Raw genomic sequence first — 22,199 nt, 5'->3', positions numbered from 1 at the left:
CTTACACAAACAGGGCTTTCTTCTTTAAAATGTGTGCTATCTAAACAAATAAATAACAGACTGACATGGGGGTTTTCCATACCACATTAAGCCATTGGTGCAGTACCTGTCATCTCTAAAACTTCAGAGGAAAGTGAAACACACTATGGAGCATAGCCAGGGTGTAATTCTGTGTGTATTTTTGAGAGTGGAGGCAATGCTTCCTGACTGCTACAGTTTTTGAACCCTGAAATATGAGATTTGTTGAAACTGAATATTACAAGTATCATAGGGGTAGCCATGTTAGTCTGAATGCGCAAAAATAACAAGAAGTCCTGTGGCACCTTATAGACTAACAGATATTTTGGAGCTGAAGCTTTTGTGGGCAAAGACCTGCTTTGCCAGATGTAATGTAACTGAATATTACAGTTACAGAAGTATTGTGTAGCTACTGATGTTAGTCGGGCTCCTCAAATTAGCCAGTCCTTTTTCAAATCCATTATCCATAAATGTTATACTCAAACTTACATTAACGTGTTTAAAACCCTCTTAATAGTACACACCCAAAAAACTATGGTAAAGAGAAATTAAGTTTGTAAAGTCAAACAATCAGAAGTTAGAAAATGTCAGCATTACGATAACCCACACAACCTTGCTTCTGTCATGTGAGTGAATGGAGGACCTTATTGTAGTAGCATGTTGTAATGCTGTATCTGGACCAGCATCAGGAAGGGAAGGAACACAGCCAGTGGGTTGACAGATACTTGCTCCCAGCAGAGAAATGGTGACACCCAGGAATGCTGGTTCCCATTCAAGGCTCTGGTGAAGTGGGTGCTCTAAGTGGTACAGATTCATCTGCTCATTGCCCACAAGTTTTATTGCCTGTGCCTCAGCCTGTGCAACCTTCCTCTGTCCCACTCACAATCCTGTCTTTTTCCCATCTCTGGCTTTGTCTCAGTTCCAATTTCCAATCCTCAGGCTTCTTATCTTAGCACCAATCTTCATCCTTCTCCCCAACTCTGCATCTGATCTTCCTGCCCCTTGTTCCCTCCCACACTGATTCCTAGCTCCAGTCTCTTTGTCAACACCCAGTCCCAGATTCCTCCTCTTCCCCCAGCTCTTCATCCAATCTTGGCATCTCTGTGTTCCTCACCAGTGGCAGGGCCCTCTTTGCTTCCAATCACAATCTCCTTGCCAACATGTTCCTGTATCACTTTTCCCCTGTTCCCACTTCCAGCCTAGTCCACTAAAGCTCTTGCCCAGCCAGTGCCAATCCCGTCTCACCAAACTTCTTGTGAGCATCTACCCTTTCCTTCCCCTTGGAGCAAACTTGTGTGCCCTGTGTATTCAAATGCGGCAGCTTCCTCCTTTATGCTGCTTGGGAACCAGCTGGAGGGATTATTGACAGTGCAAGAGAAACGGGCTCCCTGCTCCCCCTTCCAGCCATTAAAGTCCAGATCCTCTATAGTCCTGGTCTGGAACATGTCTAATTGCTGTGGGAATGATGCATTTCAGTTGTACAAAGAAACTGTAAGAGGCTTGATCTTGTTAGTGAGTACAGACTCATCAAGAGATTTAAACTGCTCAAAATCGAAGAAATCTGAGCAAGGCCAAGGACTTACAATGTGGCCAACTTCGCATGGATTTTCACAGGGAATGGCTTAGGACACATCCCTGACACAAAGGTCACACCCCGCCCCATTTGAGGCACCGCTTTTTAACAGATGCAAAATGACATTTTCCCCTAGACCTGGTCTCTGAAATAGTTGAATCTTTTTGGCTAAGATTAACAAAAACAAGCAAGCAAGAAAGGAGACATCACAGAAAAGTACAAATAGTGAACAGCAATTAAAACAGTCTTGTTATGAAGTAGTGGTCAGCCTTAATAGTAGGAGCCACTACTCATCCCACCTACACTAGAGCCGTGTTTACACTACAAAAATAACTTTGAAGTTGATTACTTTGAAATACAACAGAAGTAACAGAATTCAAAGTTGGGCGCCCACAGACACCCTACTTTGAAGTTTAACTTTGAAGTAAGGCACTGCTACATTCCTGGGAATGGGGTAAGCCCTTCTCCAAATAACACTTCTAAAAATGTGATCCAAACTTTGTGAAGATGAAGTGAACTCTATTTCAAGGGATGACATATGTTTTTCCATGGGGGTAAAAAGGAGCATTTTGTTAATAAAATAACCTGTCCTTTATTCTAACCATGACCCACTGTTTGCTGCTGTAAATGCTAATTTAAGCATAGTAACAGAGAGGAAGCCGTGCTAGTCTATACACTATCAAAACAAAAAGCAGTCAAGTAGCACTTTAAAGACTAGCTGGTCTGAAGAAGTGGGTCTGTCCCACGAAAGCTCACATAATAAACTACTTTGCTAGTCTTTAAAGTGCTACTTCACTGTTTTTTGTTTTGATAATTTAAGCATTTCTTCTTATCTGATGCCCATATATATCTTATGATTTTTTCTAAGAGTCATGACAAGGATATGCGACCAGATTACAGTTACAGCACAGAAGACCAGAGTGCTGAATAAGTGGCAAATATAACAATAAGTACAAGCTGCCCTTTGTCTGAGGATGTTTCAAATCACATGGAAGATATTGCATTTTAGAAAATCTGAACTGGATGATTATATAAAAGTAGGTGCAGTGTTGTAGCTGGGGTTACATTGTATTCATTTATGTCTTGCATTCTGCACTTAATGGAATGTTTCTTATTGTTGTTAGTTACACAATGAAGTCCCTGTGACAGAAAGTAGATTCTAGACAGGTAAAACCTTTCAAGTGTGCAATATCCCGTCCCTACTGATTAAGTAGCATCAACAGCTGCATTGCTGTAGAAAGCTATTCTGTTGATTGACCAAGCAAATCCAACCATATAAGTCTCATTAGTCTCCGCTCAGAAGAGATAAAAAGTTGAAAGTTGCTTGAAAAAAAAAAATGAAAATAGAGGACTGGGCCCGCGGCTCTCGAAAGCGGAAACCGGGATTAGTCATTTCAGAAGGGAAAACTGGGCCAAGTTTGTTGGCCTGTGTTCAAATAGAGCTCTGCTCTAGGGCTCTGTTGCTTTACTAAATTCACCAAGGAAGCTGAATAAAAACAACTATTAGAAGTATGGTAGGTTTTAACAGCCAGTAGGTCTAAGTATGGTATTTTTACCATGCCCTCCGACTTACAGGCCTTGTCTTTACAGTCACAGCTATTATTGACAGTAACAGGAGAAGTGCTTGCTTGAGGCCCTACTGAGCTAAACAGATACCTAATTCTAGCTATGGCAATTATGTAGCTAAAATAGACGTATCTGCACTTGGCTAACTTGACTGTCTATACTGGGCATCTCGCGAGGAGTAGAGGGGTCAACTACAACCCCTGAGAGGACGATTTCCATACTAGACGTGGGAAATCAAACCTCAGGGGTGCATCTACACTAGCTGGCTACTTCAAAGTAGCCACCACAACATCGAAATAGCACGCGTCATGTCTACACACGCCGTGAGCTATTTCGACGTTGAAATTGATGTTAGATGGCGAGACGTCGAAATTGCTATTCCTATCTGAAGATGGGAATAGCACCCTACTTCGACGTTCAACATCGAAATAGGCCGTGTGTAGACGAGCCGCGTCCTGCTACTTCGAAATAGCAGGGTCCTCCGTGGCAGCAATGAGACGTTGAGATGTGCTGTCCAGCCCATGTGGGGCTCTATGATCACCGCGTGCAGCAGCCCTTAAAGCACCACGGACCAGGATTTACTGTGGCAGGAAGCTGAGGGTGTGCAGGCAGCAGCACACGCACATGACAGCACTGCACGCCCTCCACAGACCCCAACCGCTCCAACCAGTGCCATGGCATCCAGCCAGCCCCTAGAGCATCCCCAGAGCTAACCCCGAGGGGACCCAGGCACCCCAGCAGCCAAACAGAGGGCCAAAAAGTGGCAGGGTCCCTCCTGGTCGGAAGCTGAGCTCCGAGACCTGCTGGGGCTCCAGGGCGAGAAGGAGGTGCTCCACATGAGAGAGAGCAAGCGGCGGAACACGAAAGCACTCACCCGACTGTCCGAGGGCCTGGCCACCCAGGGTCACCCGGCCTGCCCTCTGGATCACGTCTGTAGCAAGGTGAAGGAGTTGCGGCAGGGTTATGCCTGGGCCCAGGACTTGGCCAGCTGGTCTGGAGCCACCCCCTCCACTTGCCCCTATTACAGGGAGCTCAGGGCTGTCCTGGGCCCCCGGGACACCTCCTCCCACCAGGCCACATTGGACACTCCAGCCAAGGAGTCCCAGCAGGCCTCAGAGCCAGAGTCCAGCCCAGATCCCAGCCCGCTCCTTGGGGCCCATCCAAGGAGCCAGCCCTCAAGATGGCAGAGGAGGGGTCCAGCAGCAAGGGGCGGGGGGGCTCGTCATAGACCTCCCCTCCCACAGCACCAGCCGGGCATCTGCTGACCAGGGTTCCCCCGACCACAGCAGTGGATGGTCAGGTACATACCCCACAGGATACACACCCCCGGGTCATGGAGCGAGGGTACCAGACACCCCCAGTGGACCCAACCACAGCATGATCCAGGATGGCAGCATGGACATCAGCGCCCGTCAACCGCCACACCCATGGACAGCACTGTGCCGTAACCCTGGGGGCAGGGGGACCATGCAATGGGGACACCTAATGGGGACACCACAGCCACCGACAGGGATGGAGACCCAGCACCCAAGGGGTGGGGGGAATGGGCCACGGGTCAGGGCACAGTACTAACAGCCTTCCCCTCCCTCTCTCCTTCCCTGTAGCTGCACCATCCGAGGCCCCAGGCAGCCAGGCACCCTCCGTGGTCCCCGACAGCCCGCCAGAGGCCAGGCACCGCCAGTGCCCAGGGACATCTCCAAGGCCAGCAGGATGGCCATGCCACCACCAGACCCAGGGAATGGCTCCCATGGACCCCCAGCTTCTGGCAGCTCTCAGGGGGCAGGTGGAGGTGGCCGAGGAGAGGATCCACTTTCACCAGGAGGAGTCTACCTGGCACTGGGCAGTGTGGCAGGAATTCATGGGTGTCTTCCAGGACATAGCCAGGTCACTCTGGGAGGCTGTTGCCCAGCTCCCGCCTCCCGTTGCCCCCCGTGCCACACTCCCAGCCGCTCCACCCGATGCCCCACCACCGCCCCACATGCCTCGCCCACCGCCGCACCTGCCGCGCCGCCTACCTCGCTGCCTGCCGCCCCACCTGCTGTGCTGCCTGCCACCCCACCTGCCGCGGCACCTGCTGCACCGTCTGCCAGGCCCCAAGACTGGAGCCCACTGGGGCTGAAGACCGGCCGGTGGAGGCATCCTGGCTGTACCTGCTGGTCCTCCCAGCCCCCAGCTGACCGCGCCAAGGACCGCGGACAAGGGGGGGGCCATGACCTGTACCCGCCAGGGGTCACACTCCTCTACACTCACCCCAGATTGATCAGCCGATGATGGAGCCATCCGCTGACCCCCCCATTTGTATATAGTTGTCCCCCTTTGTCTATTGGTTCCAGTTTTTGTTGTGCACGTAACACAGTTTACCAGTTTTCAGTAATCCACAGTTTTATTTTCCAAAGAACCTGAGACATGTGCTTGTTGGGGGGATGGTATGCGGGTGTTGGGGGCGGTGTGCGGGCAGTGGGGGCGGTGTGTGGGAGGCCCTCTGAGGAAGGCCAGGGAGGTGCTCGCGGTCTCCCTGATCAAAATGGGCCCACAGGCCCTTGCGGACTCGTACTCCCTCGCAGTGGGCCTGGTGATAGGGTGCGGCGGCTGGCTGGGGTAAGCCCGTGCCGGCATTGACTGCCCACCCCTGAATGAAGGCCTCCCCCTTGCTCTCCACAATGTTGTGCAGCGTGCAGCATGTGCCCACAACATGGGGGATGTTCTGGAGGCCGATGTCCAGGCAGGCAAGGAGGCACCACCAGCAGCCCTTCAGGCAGCCGAAGGTCCTCTCCACCACCTGGAGGGCATGGTCCAGTCGGGCGTTGAACAGCTTCTGGCTGGCGGTGAGTTGGCCAGCGTACAGGTGCATAAGCCAGGGCTGGAGGCGGTAGGCCATGTCCACCACAAGGCAGAGGGGCACGGTGGTGACCCCCAGAGGCATCTCCCTCTGGGGGATGTAGGTCCCCGCCTCCAGCCAACGGCACAGACCCAAGTTCCTAAAAACGCGGGTGTCGTGTGTATAGCTGGGCCAGCCCACGTAGACATCCTGGAAACAGCCCTGGCTGTCCACCATGGCCTTCAGGACCATGGAGTGGTAGTCCCTCTGGTTGACATATCTTCCACTGCTGTGGTCCAGGGCACGAATGGGGATGTGGGTCCCATCCAGGGCCCCGAAGCAGTTCGGGAACCCCATGGAAGCAAATCCAGCGACGGCTGCATCCAGGTCCCCGACTTGGACGACCCTCTGGAGCAGCATGGCATTGAGCGCACAGACCACCTGTGGGGAGGGGACACAAGCACCCATGAGGGTGTGCAGGGTGCCCCAGGCCACTCCCCCCAGGAGTGAGGGGCACCTCCCAGGCACCTCCCCGCCCAGCCTCTCCCTCCCCAGCACCCCTCCCTCCCTGACCCCACATCCAGCCCACTCCCTCCCCAGCACCTCTCCCTCCCCAGCCCCACACCTGGTCCCCCCCGTCCCCCAGTGGGTGCATGCCCAGGCCTCCTTACCTCCATGACAATGGCCCCGAATGTGGCCTTTCCCACTCTGAACTGGTGTGCCATGGAGCAGTAGCTGTCTGGAGTGGCCAGCTTCCAGACAGCTATTGCGACCCTCTTCTCGACGGGGAGGGCGCGCTGCATCTGGGTGTCCTGGTGCCTCACTGTGGGGGTGAGCCACTAGCAGAGCTCTAGGAAGGTCTGCCGGCACATGAGGAAGTTCTGCAGCCACATGTTGTCATCCCACTCCCCCATGACCAGCTGCTCCCACCACTTGGAGCTGGTGGGGTAGCTCCTGAGTCAGCAGAACACCCAGCGTGGGAGGAACAGGGGAGCCTGGTGGTCAGGGGTGTCCCCATCTGCCCCCTGGGAGGGCCCCCCTGCCAGGAGCTGCTGGGTGGCTGCCCGTGCAGCACCTAGCAGGATTCTTGATCCCTAGTGACTACGTGGAGGTCCATGGCTGCTGTGTGTCGGTCTGCGAGTGTGGCTAGCGCTCTGCAGACCTGTGCTGTGCAGGCTGGGTTCTGGAAGGGGCCCTTTAAAGGAGCGGCTTACTGTTGCCCTGGAAGGGCTAGTCCAGCTTGTGACCCCATCAGTGGGCTTTCCTGGCCCCTTATTTTGATGGGGAGCACTTGTGTGTGTGTGGACGCTCCGCATTTCCTTCCGGGGCAGCTCCTTTCGACCTTCCCCGTCACTACTTCGACATTGAACGTGGACAGCAGCAGCCCTGGAGGATGTGTGGATGATATGCGTCGAAGTAGCCTATTTCAATGTTGTTACTTCGAAATAGGCTACTTCGATGTAGTGTGCTACTGTAGACGTAGCCCAGAAGATTGACCCTCACAGCATCGATCTTCCGGGGTAGTGTACATGTAGTCTTAGTAAGCGAGTATTAAAACATCTTAGAATGGATCTGGCTAGTACAGGCACTTCATTAGGTGAAACATTAGACTTAGTATGACTGCAATTCCTAAAACCAAATCCTTGCATAGTAAGATAAGAATGATTAAAAGGGCCAGATCCTGAATCATTCTGCAGTGTGTATGGGCAATTGCCTGCTTGCAGAGCACTTCCATCGTAGCAGCAGACGATGTAAGATGACAATGGGTTCTCCACGTGACATATAGAGGTACACAGCACCTGGGTACCTCCCTTCACATTTTCTATGAGTCAGAACCAGCAAAGTTGTCATATGGAGCATCTTGGAGATGGAAAAGGGGTGCATCATAGCAAGGCCTTGAACACAAAAGGTTCGTTACAGTCACATAGGCTGTATCTGAAAACATCTTAGCTGCAAATGTGCTACGTAGTTACATGTAATGGAGTGGATAGCACTTGGAACCTTGGCACTATAGCATATGAATGTGTTGCTAAATCTGTGGTTATATGAGATCCCAGTTAGTGTGGGAGTCAAGGGAGGTTGTGTTATGTGTTGGGGCTTATAGTTTAAAAAGGTATCATAAGGGGTTTCACTAATCTGCTGTCTTTGCAAAGGACACTGGATCTGCTTGTACTGGCCCTGGAGCCTTTTCTCACTACCCCCTCCCACAAAAGACATAAGCCCAGGGCTTGAGGCCCTCCCTTCACTACCAGCTGTTCTGGCTACAGATTTTGAAGCCTCTCTGAACTAGTCCAATCACAGAAGATTTTTCCTATTACCCATGGAAAAGGGGGATGTAATTTTGGATGGAGTGGGCTTGGGCTGGGGCTTCTTCATTCAGAAAGCCTGATTGTAGGTCCCCTCTTCAGCAGCAAGTCATTTCCCTCCCTGCATAGTTCTCTTCTAGGCTTAGTGGAAAGTCTTTCCAGCTGAGGCAGATCATTTCCTGTTCTACATTTTCCTTTTTGGGCTGGTTGCTCCTATTTTGTCTGCCTGTCTTTTGGGAGCAGCTATGTCTCTCTGGTTCAGTTGATCTAGAGCCATTTAAAGAGATGATCTTTGTTTTTAACTTTGACACAGAAACCAAAAAAATATCGATGGTGTATAAATAATCCGGCGCTCAGTGAGAAGTTATGATAGTTACTCATAACTTAGGTAGTGCATGATATGTCACAGTACAAATAACAAGAGAGAGTTACCCTGGTCTGAAGAATGATCAGTCTAAATTCAGTTGAGAACAACATAAGAAGGATGATAGCATAAAGAAGGATCGGAGAAGGGAAGGGTGAGGGAAAGGACAATACCATTACATGGCCATTTGCAAGGCTAATTCTAGCGTCTAGATCAGGAGTAGGCAACCCCCGGAAGCATGCCAACTGTGGCACGTGAGCCACTTTTCAGCAGCATCAGAGGGGTAGCCATGTTAGTCTGGATCTGTAGCAGCAATGAAGGGTCCTGTGGCACCTTATAGACTAACAGAAAAGTTTAGAGCATGAGCTTTCGTGAGTTAACTCACTTCTTCAGATGCTGCAGCATCTGCAGCATCTGATGAAGTGAGTCTGTGCTCATGAAAGCTCATGCTCTAAACTTTTCTGTTAGTCTATAAGGTGCCACAGGACCCTTCGTTGCTTTTCAGCAGCATGTGTCAGGAGCTCAGCCCTGCCTCTCCCAGTTCCCAGCTGGCTCCTGCTGGGGAGCTACTGGGGCTCCATGCCCCATCTAGCTCCCTGCTACAGGGTTGAGGGGCTCCCCTAGCCAGAATCCCTGTGGCTGCAGGGCAGCTGGTGGGGATCCAGGCCATGGGGCTTCCAGGCTCCCCCCGAGCACAGCTGGAGTACCTGCAGCTGCAGGGCTGCTGGCAGGGCTCTGTGCCACAGCCAGCCTCCCTCTTGGCTCCCTGGGGTGGGGCTCCTTACTGGGGCTGGGATCCCCACAGTCAGGCTCCCCCAGACTCAGCAAGGCTCCCACTAGTGGGGCTCCCTGACCTGGTTTCCTGCTCTGAGGCTGCCCCTGGGGCTCCCCAGAGTGGGCTGCCAGTGGGGATCCCTGCCACCAGCAGGGCTCTGCTGCTCCTTGCACAGCTGAAGCTCTCTGGTCCAGCCATATCCATTGTCCTGCTGCACAGAGGATGTTGCCAGATGAGAGAGTTTCAACCTGTATTTTAACAGAGTTCCCTGTGTTTCACATTCCTTACTGTGTGCTGACTCAGTCTATTTGGCAAACAGTAAGACATTAAGAGATGGGATGGGGGCAAAGTGGGACCCTGGTAGGGTGGAGTGGGGTCTGGCTCAAGAGGTCCCTGGTGTAGGTTGGCTCAGCTGCTGAACCTGGGCTCTGGGCCTGCACTGCCTCCTCACTCCCGCCCTGAGGTGTCTGAGGGGTGTGTGTCTCACATCTGCCTCCCACCATGGACTGATGGGGTACAGCCCTGTGGGGGGGCTGGGGTACGTCACCTTCCCCTGCTGGATGAAGGATGTTGCTGGACCAGAGAATCCGGGATAAGAGAGGTTCAATCTGTATTAAAATCCTGGACATTTGTAGATATTCAAAAACCTGGCTGGATGGAGATTTAAAACCAAAAAACGGTAAAGCTCTGCATCTTAATGTATTTATTAATGCAGGTCTTGTAAGTAGAACTATTAGTGACAGTAAAAAGTATCACCAGCACTCAGACTGTAGAGATCAAATGGTCAAATTTCAGCACACTGCCTTGGAGAGGTTGCTGACCCCTGGTCTAGATGATAATGAAGATATTTCTCTTATTTTTGTTCCATTCATCAAGGGCATATGGCCCAACCCCTTCACCACCTTATGCTGAATCGCTCCCATCCCCCCAAAACTGTGGCTGATTATAGAAATTACCACCTATTCTAATATCCCAGCCAAGTGGCTTTTATGTCCAGACTATGCAGAAATACACATTAACAGCATTTCCATTTTTACTTTGCAAGGCAATCGTACAATCTAGAGCTTTCCTGCTACAATGCTCTGCATGAAATACCTCTCTACAGAGGGGTAGCCTGAGCCCTGTGCTGCCATTTCAGATCCTACTTAGTATTTCCTTACAAGAGCTTAGTGCACAGGCCTTTGGTTAGCCTTGCTACAATATTAAATTTCACCCTATAAACAAGTCCCACGGAAGTTAAACTGCACCTGTGGGACCTGATTCTCATGTAATATATTACTGCACTTGGGAGAGCAGGGGCTTTAAGCCCTTTGTGTGTTCCCCAATTTGCTCTAACTTAGCTTTCCATGGCCCCTTGGGTTTTCCATGGCACTCTAGCCATATATCAGAAGTGCCCTGCCACTCAGACCCTAAAGTGGAGGCTGGCATCAGGGCCGGCATACAGCTAGGCTATACATGGACCACAGAGCCCCTCCACACCTGTCCTATTCTGAGGGCTGTCCATGACCACCATGAAGACATTTCATGCTGTCAAAACAATGTAAAGTAAACTCAAGGTGTAATCCACTTCTCATAATGAAACTTGCCGAGGAAATTCAGGTTACGAGCATGTCAAATAGAATTTATTAAAATCTCAGTGTTTTCAGAACTGTCATTGTATTTCCACAGGAGTGTGTGGATGAAATTACAGCTTAACTCAGCACTCCAACAACAGGGAAAGGGTTTTTCAGGGTATGTTTACAAGTAAGTGTGCCATATGCTATACTAAAGAAAAACAGGCTAATTACCGTGTAAAGATACAGAACTGCTTCAGACCTATTGAACAAGTGAGCTGTCTACTTTCTGTGCTATGGGAATGACTCTGCTTGATCCAGAAACTAAAACCTCTTCAGATGTTTAAACTCTAAATTCAGAAACAAACAAAGCAACAAATTAGGGATTAAATAACAAACAATAAGCATAAGATCAGCTGATGTCATTGATAACTAAGTTCTATAGTTGTACAGTGCTCTATTTTTTTTAAAAATTGCTGTTTATTAAGACCAAAGAATGAGCTTTGGTGCTGTAAACAGTGTAAAATATAATGGCTCCTGCTCCCCAAAAAGTGTATAAGCTACTCAAGATAGGCAGCAAATAATGTACTACCAATAGGAACACTAGAAAGTTCAGTGGCAGAACAAGAACATGCTAAGCATCGAGGCATAGGTAATGCACGGTAACACTTAGGAGGTGTACTGCCCCCACTAAAATTTTAACTGGGAAATGTGATGCTCCCATATACCCCCCCGCATGTTCCGCTGGGTGACCCTCCCTGACCCCTTCCCTCCAAAGGCACCAGTTGCCTATGTATCAGGGATCTAATCCTATAGTCCTGAGTTAGGCAAAACTCCTCTTGAAGTCAGTGGGAGTTCATTTATGAAAGAATTATAGACTCGGGGCTAGTGTTGTCATTATGATTGATGACAATTATTTTTACTGTGGAGCATACAAACTCCCCAGTTGGTTGCAAGGTGCATTTGCTACATTCTGTATAAACACATAGGAAGAGATGGTCACTGCAATTTAACCTGAAATTTGCAATGAGAGAATAGATGGGCAAGGATGTAGTCATATGGGATAGCTGTGGCACAGCTTCATGTGTCCAGAGCTCTTCGATATTTTTAAAGCAAATTATATAGATTGTCTATTATCAGCTGATGATCACCATGGCAGTTGTTGATTGGCTGATGGCTTAAAACCAACACAAAGATGGGTTTTGAGGAAGGAATGGCTTTATGGGTTAGTTTTCTCCTCTCTTCAGATAGTTGTTCAGTCAGACAATATTTTTCCCCTCTCAGTTCCTACCAGATGCTTCCCTTTGGCAGTTGACATGACACTATCTGGTTGGAAAAGGTTTTCAGACTATCAGTATATCAACTTTCTTAAATGCTTAGGCTATGTCTACACAAGAAGTCACTGTCAGAAGAGATTTCCCAACAAAACTTCTGTTGACAGATTGTGTCTACACATAAAAGTGGATCGAAAGAGCAAGCCACTCTGTTGACAGAGAGCGGCCAGACTGCCCAGCCCTCTGTCGGCAGAATGGCTGATCGGAAGCTCTGCAAACAGGACTGCCCAGTGAACTGGAAGCACTCTCTGTTGACAAAAGTGTCCTGGAGTGTCTACACGACTGTTTTGTTGACAGAACACTGTCAAGAGAGGCATTATACCTGAATGGGAAGAGATATAACGCTGCTGGCAAATGTGATGGGTTTTGTCAACAAACTGTCGACAAAGCACATTTTGCATGTAGACGCGCCGCGGTCTTTCTTGACAAAAGTTCATTTGCCGGGAAAAGCCTGTTGTGTAAATGTAACCCTGGGGATTTCCTTACACATTGAGGATTTGTCATTCAAGCTTGTAGGTTAAACATGCCATTGTGGGATTTCTGTGCTTGTGTGGATAAGGATGCAGAATCAGGGCTCTGTTTTGGGGTGGTCATCATATCTTTGGAAACTATATTTCTATTTCTGGCAGTGTCTACATAACTGACTTCTTGGGAGAGAAGTATAAAGAATTAGTTGATCAACGTTTTGTGTAACTTTTGCTTTTTTGCTGCAGCTGTTGTTTCTGAAGGGTTATTTTGATGTATTATTCTGATTGTTCTCTCTCTGGGTACTGTACCTTTCCATTTCTAAAGGTCTGTGGGGGAGTGCAAGGACAACTGCCATTGGGTGAGAGAGAAAATGAATGAAGCACGTTCCAGAGGAGACATACACTGGGGCTCTCTCAGGCATACTTTGGTTCTGTGTTTTACTTTAGCTTTATCGCTTTTCTTAGTCATTCAGGCCAAAAGTTTATGGTTGATCCCTGTCATTTTTATTTCCATCCATCATCTCAGTAGCTCTCAACTATTTATAGCACAATCCATTTAGCATATTGAGGCCTTCAGTTTTTTACCTTCCCCATTCCCTGTATCTACTCCAGCAAATCTCCTTTAAATATTTGTACTGATAATATCCCTCTAACCCATCTCATCCTAGCTCCCACAGCACTTTACAAGCTATGTATATACAGTACCTCTGAAAAGCAACTACCTCTAAGATGAAGGGTGGGAGCCTACTGGAATACAGCATGAGGGCCCTGGGAGCAGAAACTCCTACCCTTATGTAAAGAGTAGCTTCAAAAAACAAACCAGCTGTCATGTACCATGTTAAAGACTAACAAAATAATTTATTTGGTGATGAGCTTTCATGGAAATTCCAGATCTGAAGAAGTGGGTCTGCCCCACGAAAGGTCATCACCTAATAAATTATTTTGTTAGTCTTTAAAGTGCTACATGACTGCTGGTTTGTTTTGTGAAGAAACAGACTAACACGGCTGCCTCTCTGTGACAATGAAAGGTAGCAACAGCATTCAAAAGGAAAATTTTATCTACCTTCTTGCCATTGTTCTGTGTTCTGTTGATTTTATGCTGGAAGCCCCATGGTGGTACCACAAAAAATCCGTCATTGCTGACAGACACTGATTTACAGTGGCTCTGTATTGGATTATCTTGCTAGATAACACAGGGCTACATCATTCCCTGCCAGGTTACTTGCATGTAGGAAATTCCATCTGCACTAGTGGCATCTCTGATGCCATCTTTCACTGAGGCTGGGGAAGTCATGGGAAGTTTCTCTCCCATAAAGCAGCAGATTACAGACAATCCGTTACGCTAATCCCACCTGCATTGGTTACTCAACTCACCTCAGTTATTTGTAGTCAGAGGCTCATCTCCTGGCTGCCACTGAAAGCTTTACAGTAAAGAGGAGAAACAGAGCTAATGATAGAAAAAGCATTAACTTCTTCACAAAAGTCTCGTAGCCTTGCATGTAGGGGTGGATGAGGTATTGTTGAGAGTAAGTGTTCCCCTGACCAGTGTTCCCACTAATATTTTCTATCCCTGGACAGAATAAATTTTGTTATGTGCACCAAGGCATGTGCAGATGTATATCACCAAGAGGAACACATGCTGCGGGCTGTGGGAGGCGGTGGGCACTCTGCTAATTAGCTGGGCAGCACCTAAATCTTTCCTGGACGGACACCCAAGTGCTCAGCTTACACTGCTTCCGATCCTTTCCCCGCTCCCACAAGGCACAAGAGAACTCCACTGAACACTCAGACATGGGCTCCAGGAGATCATAGGTGCCATGGTATACAAACAGCACTTCCCTCCCCCTACCTACCATTCCTCACACTTCTGGCCAAATTCACCTCTTTTTCCTCCCTTCTGCCTACCAAGACAATATGTACCTGAGCACTGGAGCTGTCATTTTTTTCCCCTGATCCAATTTCCACAACCCACAGAAGAGCTGATGTGAGGCTGGTAACTCCCTGGAAATTGTGTTACTGCAGAACTGTGCTGGACGTAGCCATCAGAAATGTCTGAGTTGTGGGAGTGGGGTTCAGCAAGAGAAAAATATTTCCATTTGTTTTGAAGAGGGAGGGGAAAGAACATTTTGATATAAAAGTTTTGTAAATGTGCTAAATGATAAAGTACTAAATCAAGGCCATGAGATCATTAGAAAAACATTCTGAAACACATGAATATAGAACAAGTCGGGGAAAAAAATTAGTTGCTACTGCCATCTGGCAAGTAAAATAAAGAGGTCAAGGAAGTCTATGGACTGTAAAGATGCAAAAGAACAAATTGGATAAGTACATACTGGCATCTGAAGAGCTACTGTATTTCACTGACAAGTTACAGAAACATGTTATGGATTGTTGTATTATTGATTATTCTGATCATTGGAGGTAAGACAACAGGGAATCATTTAACTTTCTGAAATGTAAGGGTTTCTAAATAGAGAACATAATTGAGAATTTGAAATCTGATATTACATATTAACTTCATGGTATCACAGGGGTGACTAGCTTCATGTTTATAATCAATTCTACCCAAATTTGTGCTGCCTTGGGTGAGTAAGAATACTTCGGGAACACTACTATTGTTCATTCTGTAAGACACATGTGTTCTGGAAAGAGTGACAGTCTTTTAAACTACTCCTTGGATTATCATCAGTGGAAAAAGTCACAGAGTGGGAATACATTAAACAAGAACCAACAGAAAATTTATAGAAAAGTGACTGGAATTTAAAATCTATGTTAATTAATGGCATTGGGAGCCTTGTGTAAATAATTACTATAATTCCCACTCCCCTATTCTTGCCATTCTGCATGAGCAGCCACCTTCTACATCCCTCTGCTGTCCACACTCACGACTGGGGAGCATTTCTTTGGGAGTTGCCTCAGATGAGTGTTATGGGACAACCACTGTGTTCTCAGCGGCCTCTAACAAGTCAGAACAGAAGGCCATCTTCTCTTCAAGGGTAGGTTGAAGGGCCTTTACCTCAAAACAATCTAAGACTCATGTTATCTCAAAACAACATTTGTTAAAGAGAAAGAGAAACCTGGATTAAAAGAGTGTAACTGTATTCCCTGTAGGAGCCAACTGAAATCACTCACTGAGGTGAACTGCAAACAGAATGGGCTAGATAAACCTCAAGAGTTGGTGGATATTCCCGTATTTAGATTTACCAAGCCAGCACAAAATGGCATCTGTATTACCTCACTGGTTACTCAAAAGTCCAAAGAATGTAGTTCCTTAAAGTACTCAGCCACAAACCTGCATCCCGGTACTTCGGTCAAATATGACAACTACTGAAAATCTTAATTCCTCACATCAAAGAAAAAGCTCTTTTGATTCCAAAGGACCAGCCACGCACCCAGGTCAATATCTAACTCAAATATATATGCTTATAGCCAATTCTTATTAACTAAATTAAGGTTTATTAAAAAATAAAAGATTAATATACATACAAACATGAGTCAATCCTTGAAGTTCAGATACATAAAGTTGTTGAGCTTTGTAGTTGTGGATGGCTCTTTTCAGATGTTCCTTATAGGTGTACCACAATAGCTAGGATCCTCTATAGTTTGCACCTTCCCCATGAGCATCCAAGCAGATGTGAGATGAAGAAGGATCCTGTCCCAAAGGACTTTATACATTTGCAGAAAATCTTGACCTGACAGACTTTTTGCGTAACCTTCTGTTTCCCAACATTGTGGCAGTTAGCATAAAGTAACCTAACCATTAAACAGTCCATATAGAGTTTATCACAACTTTTGAAGGGGTATAGAGCAAGTAATGTTACTTCAATCAAGCTTCATCATAAATGTTAATATTCCTTTTTGATCTTGAAGCTATTGTAACAGACAAGGATTGTTTGTTCACGTCTTAAGACAATGAGCAAACACCTGACATGCTTATGCTCTGACAATGCACGCTTGCATTTCAAAGTTCCACTCTAACCTAATGCAGTAGCCCAGCTATTATTTACACATCTTCTTAACAAGTCTTAAGAAGCCAGCCTCAGGTCACTCAGCCTCTGAGATGGTTAACACTTTTTGGCCATGTGCCACATTTTAATCTGATGGTTAATATTTAAATTAGTCACATCCTCAAGTCAAAACTAATGCAGGAAAGGGTGAGACAAACATGGCCGACTGCATCTCAGGGACTTCCCCTTCTTGGTTCTGAATTATTACAGGTTCTTACCCAATGTTACAAATATCAGTGTATAACAGAAATGGTTAATAATATTATTGCACTCTAAGTCTCAGATGGTCTCAAACAATATTTGCCAAGGAGAAAGAGAAGCCTGCATTTAAAAAGAAAGGAGTATCCATAGATGTCTAGTATGAAATTCTGCAAAAGCTATTCTAGATAGGTTCCCTTCATGCCATTACATAAGAATAACCAATGTATTACAGCCCTAGAGAGCATGTATCCTTTCTCCCCTGCCACTCTCTGGTCAGGCAGCATGTCACACAAACAGCTTCTTCTGGTGTTTTGGATCATTTTCCATTTTTGGTCCCCTTATTACCAAATTACAGACAATAATCCTTGTCTCCACTACACCGAAGATCAATACTGCAGAGATCGATCCACCAGCTGTTCTATCTGCTTAGACATGATAAATTCATCTCCAAGCACTCGCCCATCTATGCCAGTACTCCACAAGAAGATGAAAAGTTGCAGAGTTGATGGGAGAACAACCCCTGCCCACCTTAACATATATAAGATGCCATGGTAAGTATGTCGACTTCAGCTGTGCTATTTGTGTAACTGAAGTCATGTAAATTAGATTGACAGTGGGGGTTAGTGTAGACAAGGCCTCAGATGCTCAAGATGTTATTCTGGGATAGGAATACAAGCTGTTGGCAAAAGTATTTATGTACATGCCCTTTCTGAGGGAATAGGATCATTTCTTATGAAAATCCTCTGTATATTTTAAATTATTTCCTATTCTAATTAATCACTCTCTGGGTTCCTGTTTTGCCTCTGTTACACCTATTTCTCCAAATGTTCCTTCGAAGGTATATCCTGATAGCTCCTGACACTCAACCCACATTTGTATTCATCCACCTTCCAGGTAGCTGGATCTCAAAAAGGTCGTTTTGAGATGCTAATTAAACATGTATTCAGACGTTGACCATCACTGACCAAAGGTTTTAACTTTGAAGACAACTCTCTGTCTGTCTGACATTGGTCCTCACCTGTAATTCTACCCTGTAACAGGTATGAATTATTGACAATAAAGTCAGGCTGTCACATTTACCAAATTCAGATCTGCAACCACTGCTTCTAAACACGCCCCCCCAGTGCTTTCAGTCTTGTGACCAATAAAAATAAATCACCCATCCACTGTTTAGATTAGAGTTTCCCAAACTGTGATCTGTCTTGAGTGGTTTGGTCACATGGTGATGCTTCTTTTTAGTTCCAACATTCAAAGTCACATGAGACGCTAGCAAAAATACATTCCTCACTTCTCTAATGCCTCTTTTTCACGTGAAAGGTTGCTGCCATTACCACAGAGATGTACAGTTACAAACAGGAAGAGACTTATATCAGCTGAATAATTGCTAGTGAGAGTGGTAATCTCTACTAAGATGTAATCTAGGCTAACTCCCCCACTTCCCAGATTCAGATCATGCAAATTAGAGGTAAAATATCTCTTCTTACTATAATATCTAGAACCCTAAAAAAATCCAGTTCACTGAAACTGAAGGAAAAAATGATAAAATGTAGAAAGTTACAAGCAGAATATGGCTAATGCCAGATGAGGCGTGAGAAAATGCCATATGTTATATGTTCCACATGCACTTCTCTTTTAACTTATTATTACAGGAATATACACTTTGGTATTGTTCACAGCTTTTTAAATCTTATGTCTTTTTTCCAAAAGGACTATTCAAATGATTGCCAGTGATTCACCTGAATAAGTCTCACAGGATCTGGCGTTGTAGTACAGCTGGACCTCTGAATATCTTAATTCATGCCATCACTCATGTCTTTTTTCAATTATTACTTTCTCTAAAAGAGTTGATAGAAGCCACATCTAAGGTGATATAAAGAATTCTCATTAAACAGGTCTTATTATGGTCACTTGGAAAGGTATTCTTCAATACCAAAGAAAGTAAGAAAAAAAAAGTCTCTGAAACATCAAATTTTATATGACTTGTGTTAATATTAGGTAAGGGAAAATTAAAACATAATATACTTAAAATTATGCTCTTTATTCCTCTTGCTCCTTCTATCCAGGATTTAAAGTTGTTTCTCAAACATTAATGTTTGCAATAACTTTAAGGTAAGTAGCATTATCTTCCTTTAATACATGAGAAGTCTGAGCGTGAGCAGGGACACCTGAGAATTGGTCTCACAATTCAAAAATACTAAGAACAGTAAAAGGTACAGAGAGGAACTAAAAGGATGAGACTGGGTTTGTGTTAATTACGGGAGGAAATTAGTTTTTATGCACTACAAAAGATCAGTATCAGAGGGGTAGCTGTGTTCATCTGTATCTGCAAAAACAAGAAGTCTTGTGGCACCTTATAGACAACCAGATTTTTTGGAGCATAAACTTTTGTGGGCAAACACCCCTTTGTCAGATTAGGATATTGTTATGTTGTAAGGTGTTAATGGCTGCCATCAGTAGTGTATTTCAGCTATGGGAATTCAGAGACCTTTTTAAAGCGTATGGGCGGGCCAGCTACCCCTCGTTCAGGCAAAAGGGAAGATGCAATTAAGTTCCTTTTATGGAATAAAATAGCTGGAGAGAAAGAAAGCAACCACCCAAGGCAGCAGGCTGTATGAAGAGTCAATCAGCAGCCAGGTTTTGTGGACTCACCCATGAGATTTCTCATCAAAACAAAAAAGCAGTCCAGTAGCCAGTGAGTGATTGCAAAAGCAGGGCTAGAGCATTGGCTGACTGGAGCTGTGTGTGTGTCAGAGACATAAAGTCAGAGAAGCAGTCATAAGTGGGGCCCTGTGAGGGAGCAGAGACAGAGCTTTATGGGGCACAGGACTGGCTAGAAAGGGACCTTGGAAATCCTCAGCAAGGTAATTGTCTGCTCTTTATTCATACGCTGTTCATGAAAACGAGTTTGTGCAAATTCTTTTTAAATAAACAAAACTGTACCCATATCTGACTCAGATCAGTTTCTTCTCCTAACAGTACAACCAGGCAAGACTCCCAATGGGTAACAATCTGATTGACATGTGTGCCATTCTGAGGAGTAACAGGAAGGCAGAAATCAGAAATGTATTTGAGAGGCAATCAAGCTAAGAAAAAAATGCATGGGCTCACTAGGAATTATGACTCCCATATCAGCTTTGCATAGGCTGCTTTGAGGCTGCTGGAAGACCACTCAACAAACTGCCATAGGCGGAAGAACCAAACAACTTCTTTTCCTCCCACTGTCTGTAACTGGCTAGGTGAGGAGAAGAAGAACCCAAGGAAGGGAGATAGGGAAGCAGAGTGCCCTTGCTAGCTGGGCAGGAGAAAGGAATGAATGGCCGGTTCTTTGGAACTCTTCCACCCTCTATCCTCCTCACTCTTGCTTCTACTATTGCTACTTTTGGAGACAGCCATGGAATCAACACACCTGAGAACACACATGCTCTCTGCCTAGTGGAACAGCTATAGGACAGGGCCACTCACATAGGGATGTTCTTCAACTCTGCTAAGCCGTCCTTAGAAAGATTAAATAGAGCTTTCAAATGGAACAGTCACTAGGGAAGGAGCCGAGAGTGGTTGTGGAGGAGATAGAAGCCAATAGACGAAAGGAAGACAGAAGGGTGGCAGATATAGTCATAAGCAGACAGCAAGAACAGGGGTGAGTTGCGGTGGTGGCAATAGAGGAGGAGCAGGAGGAAGAGGAATCTGTCGAGGAGAAGGGGCTATGTTATGTTTTTTGTGTGGGTGAGGAGATGAATATGAGAAATGAGTCATGAAAGCTTTGTGGTGAAAACTAGTTTGAATTTGTTCCTGGGGCTTTTTTGCTGTGCCTGGGGGCAGGCCAGATTGCCCAGGGCTAATACAACATTCCTTTGACCAAGTGGTAAAGGGATTGTGGCCAAACAGTGAAGGTTGTGTGGACCTAGAAAGAGATCTATGGCTTGGGGAGGAGACGTACAGTCAAGGGGAAGACGCAGCGGGTTTTGTTCTGTTGGGGTCCTTATCACAGAGGGCTAGAAGTCTCTGAAAGCCACAGGGAGGCTGCCAACTGCTGGGGAAAATGAGGCAAAGATATGCTATACCATGAGGAGTAAGTGGTGCCTTTGTCAGAGTGCTCAAATTTGCAAACTTTTATCACAGCCTTATAAGCCATATGTGAGTAATGCCCATGCATTAAACACCATGGGTGTGTCTACACTAGCCAAAAACTTCAAAATGGCCACGCAAATGCCCATTTCAAAGTTTACTAATGAAGTGCTGAAATACATATTCAGCGCCTTATTAGCATGCGGGCAGCCGCGGCACTTCGAAATTGACGCGGCTTGTCCAGACGGGGCTCCTTTTCGAAAGGACCCTGGATACTTCGAAGTTCCCTTATTCCCATCTGCTCATAGGAATAAGGGGACTTCGAAGTAGGCAGGGTCCTTTCGAAAAAGAGCCCCATCTGGACGAGCCACACGGCAGCGAGCTGCGTCAATTTCGAAGTGCCGCAGCCGCCCACATGCTAATGAGGCACTGAATATGTATTTCAGCGCTTCATTCGTAATCTTCAAAATGGCCATTTGCATGGCCATTTCGAAGTTTTTAGCGAGTGTAGACATGGCCCATGACTTTTTACCTCCCTTGACAAAACACTGAGTAAACAGTGTCAGTAAACTTGTAGCTTCAAAGAATCAAGTTTAAAGTGGTGTGAATCATTTTTTCCTGGCTCTTCTCACGTTATACCAGACCTGATGCTTAGCTGACAGTCCTTAAACTACACAAATAACTAGCAGTCCTGTAGCACCTTCCAGACTAACAAATTTATTCGGTAATGAGCTTTTGTGGGTAAAACCCATTTCCTCAGATTTTGGAACAGACAATTAGAACACAGGGTTTATATAGTTGGAAGGGGAGAAAGGAGTTAAAAAGGGGGTTACTTGTCACTAATAGGTGCCAGCAATGCCCCTCTGCCATGTACGTTGGACAAACTGGACACTGTCTGTGCCAAAGGATGAATGGACATAAGTCTGACATCAGGAATTGGAACACACATAACCCTATACGGGAACACTTTAACTTCCCTGGACATGCAATAAAGGATTTAAAAGTAGCCATTCTTCTACAAAAGGATTTTACCACAAGATTACAGAGAGAGATACGTGCATTGGAATTCATCTGCACATTTGACACTTTTAAATTAGGCCTTAACAAAGATCTCAGTTATCTTATGCAATTTCCCCACCTTTGATATTTGCA

The sequence above is a fragment of the Carettochelys insculpta genome, chromosome 8 (assembly GCF_033958435.1).
Source record: "Carettochelys insculpta isolate YL-2023 chromosome 8, ASM3395843v1, whole genome shotgun sequence".
Lineage (NCBI taxonomy): Eukaryota > Metazoa > Chordata > Testudines > Carettochelyidae > Carettochelys > Carettochelys insculpta.
This window is presented reverse-complemented; position numbering follows the sequence as displayed.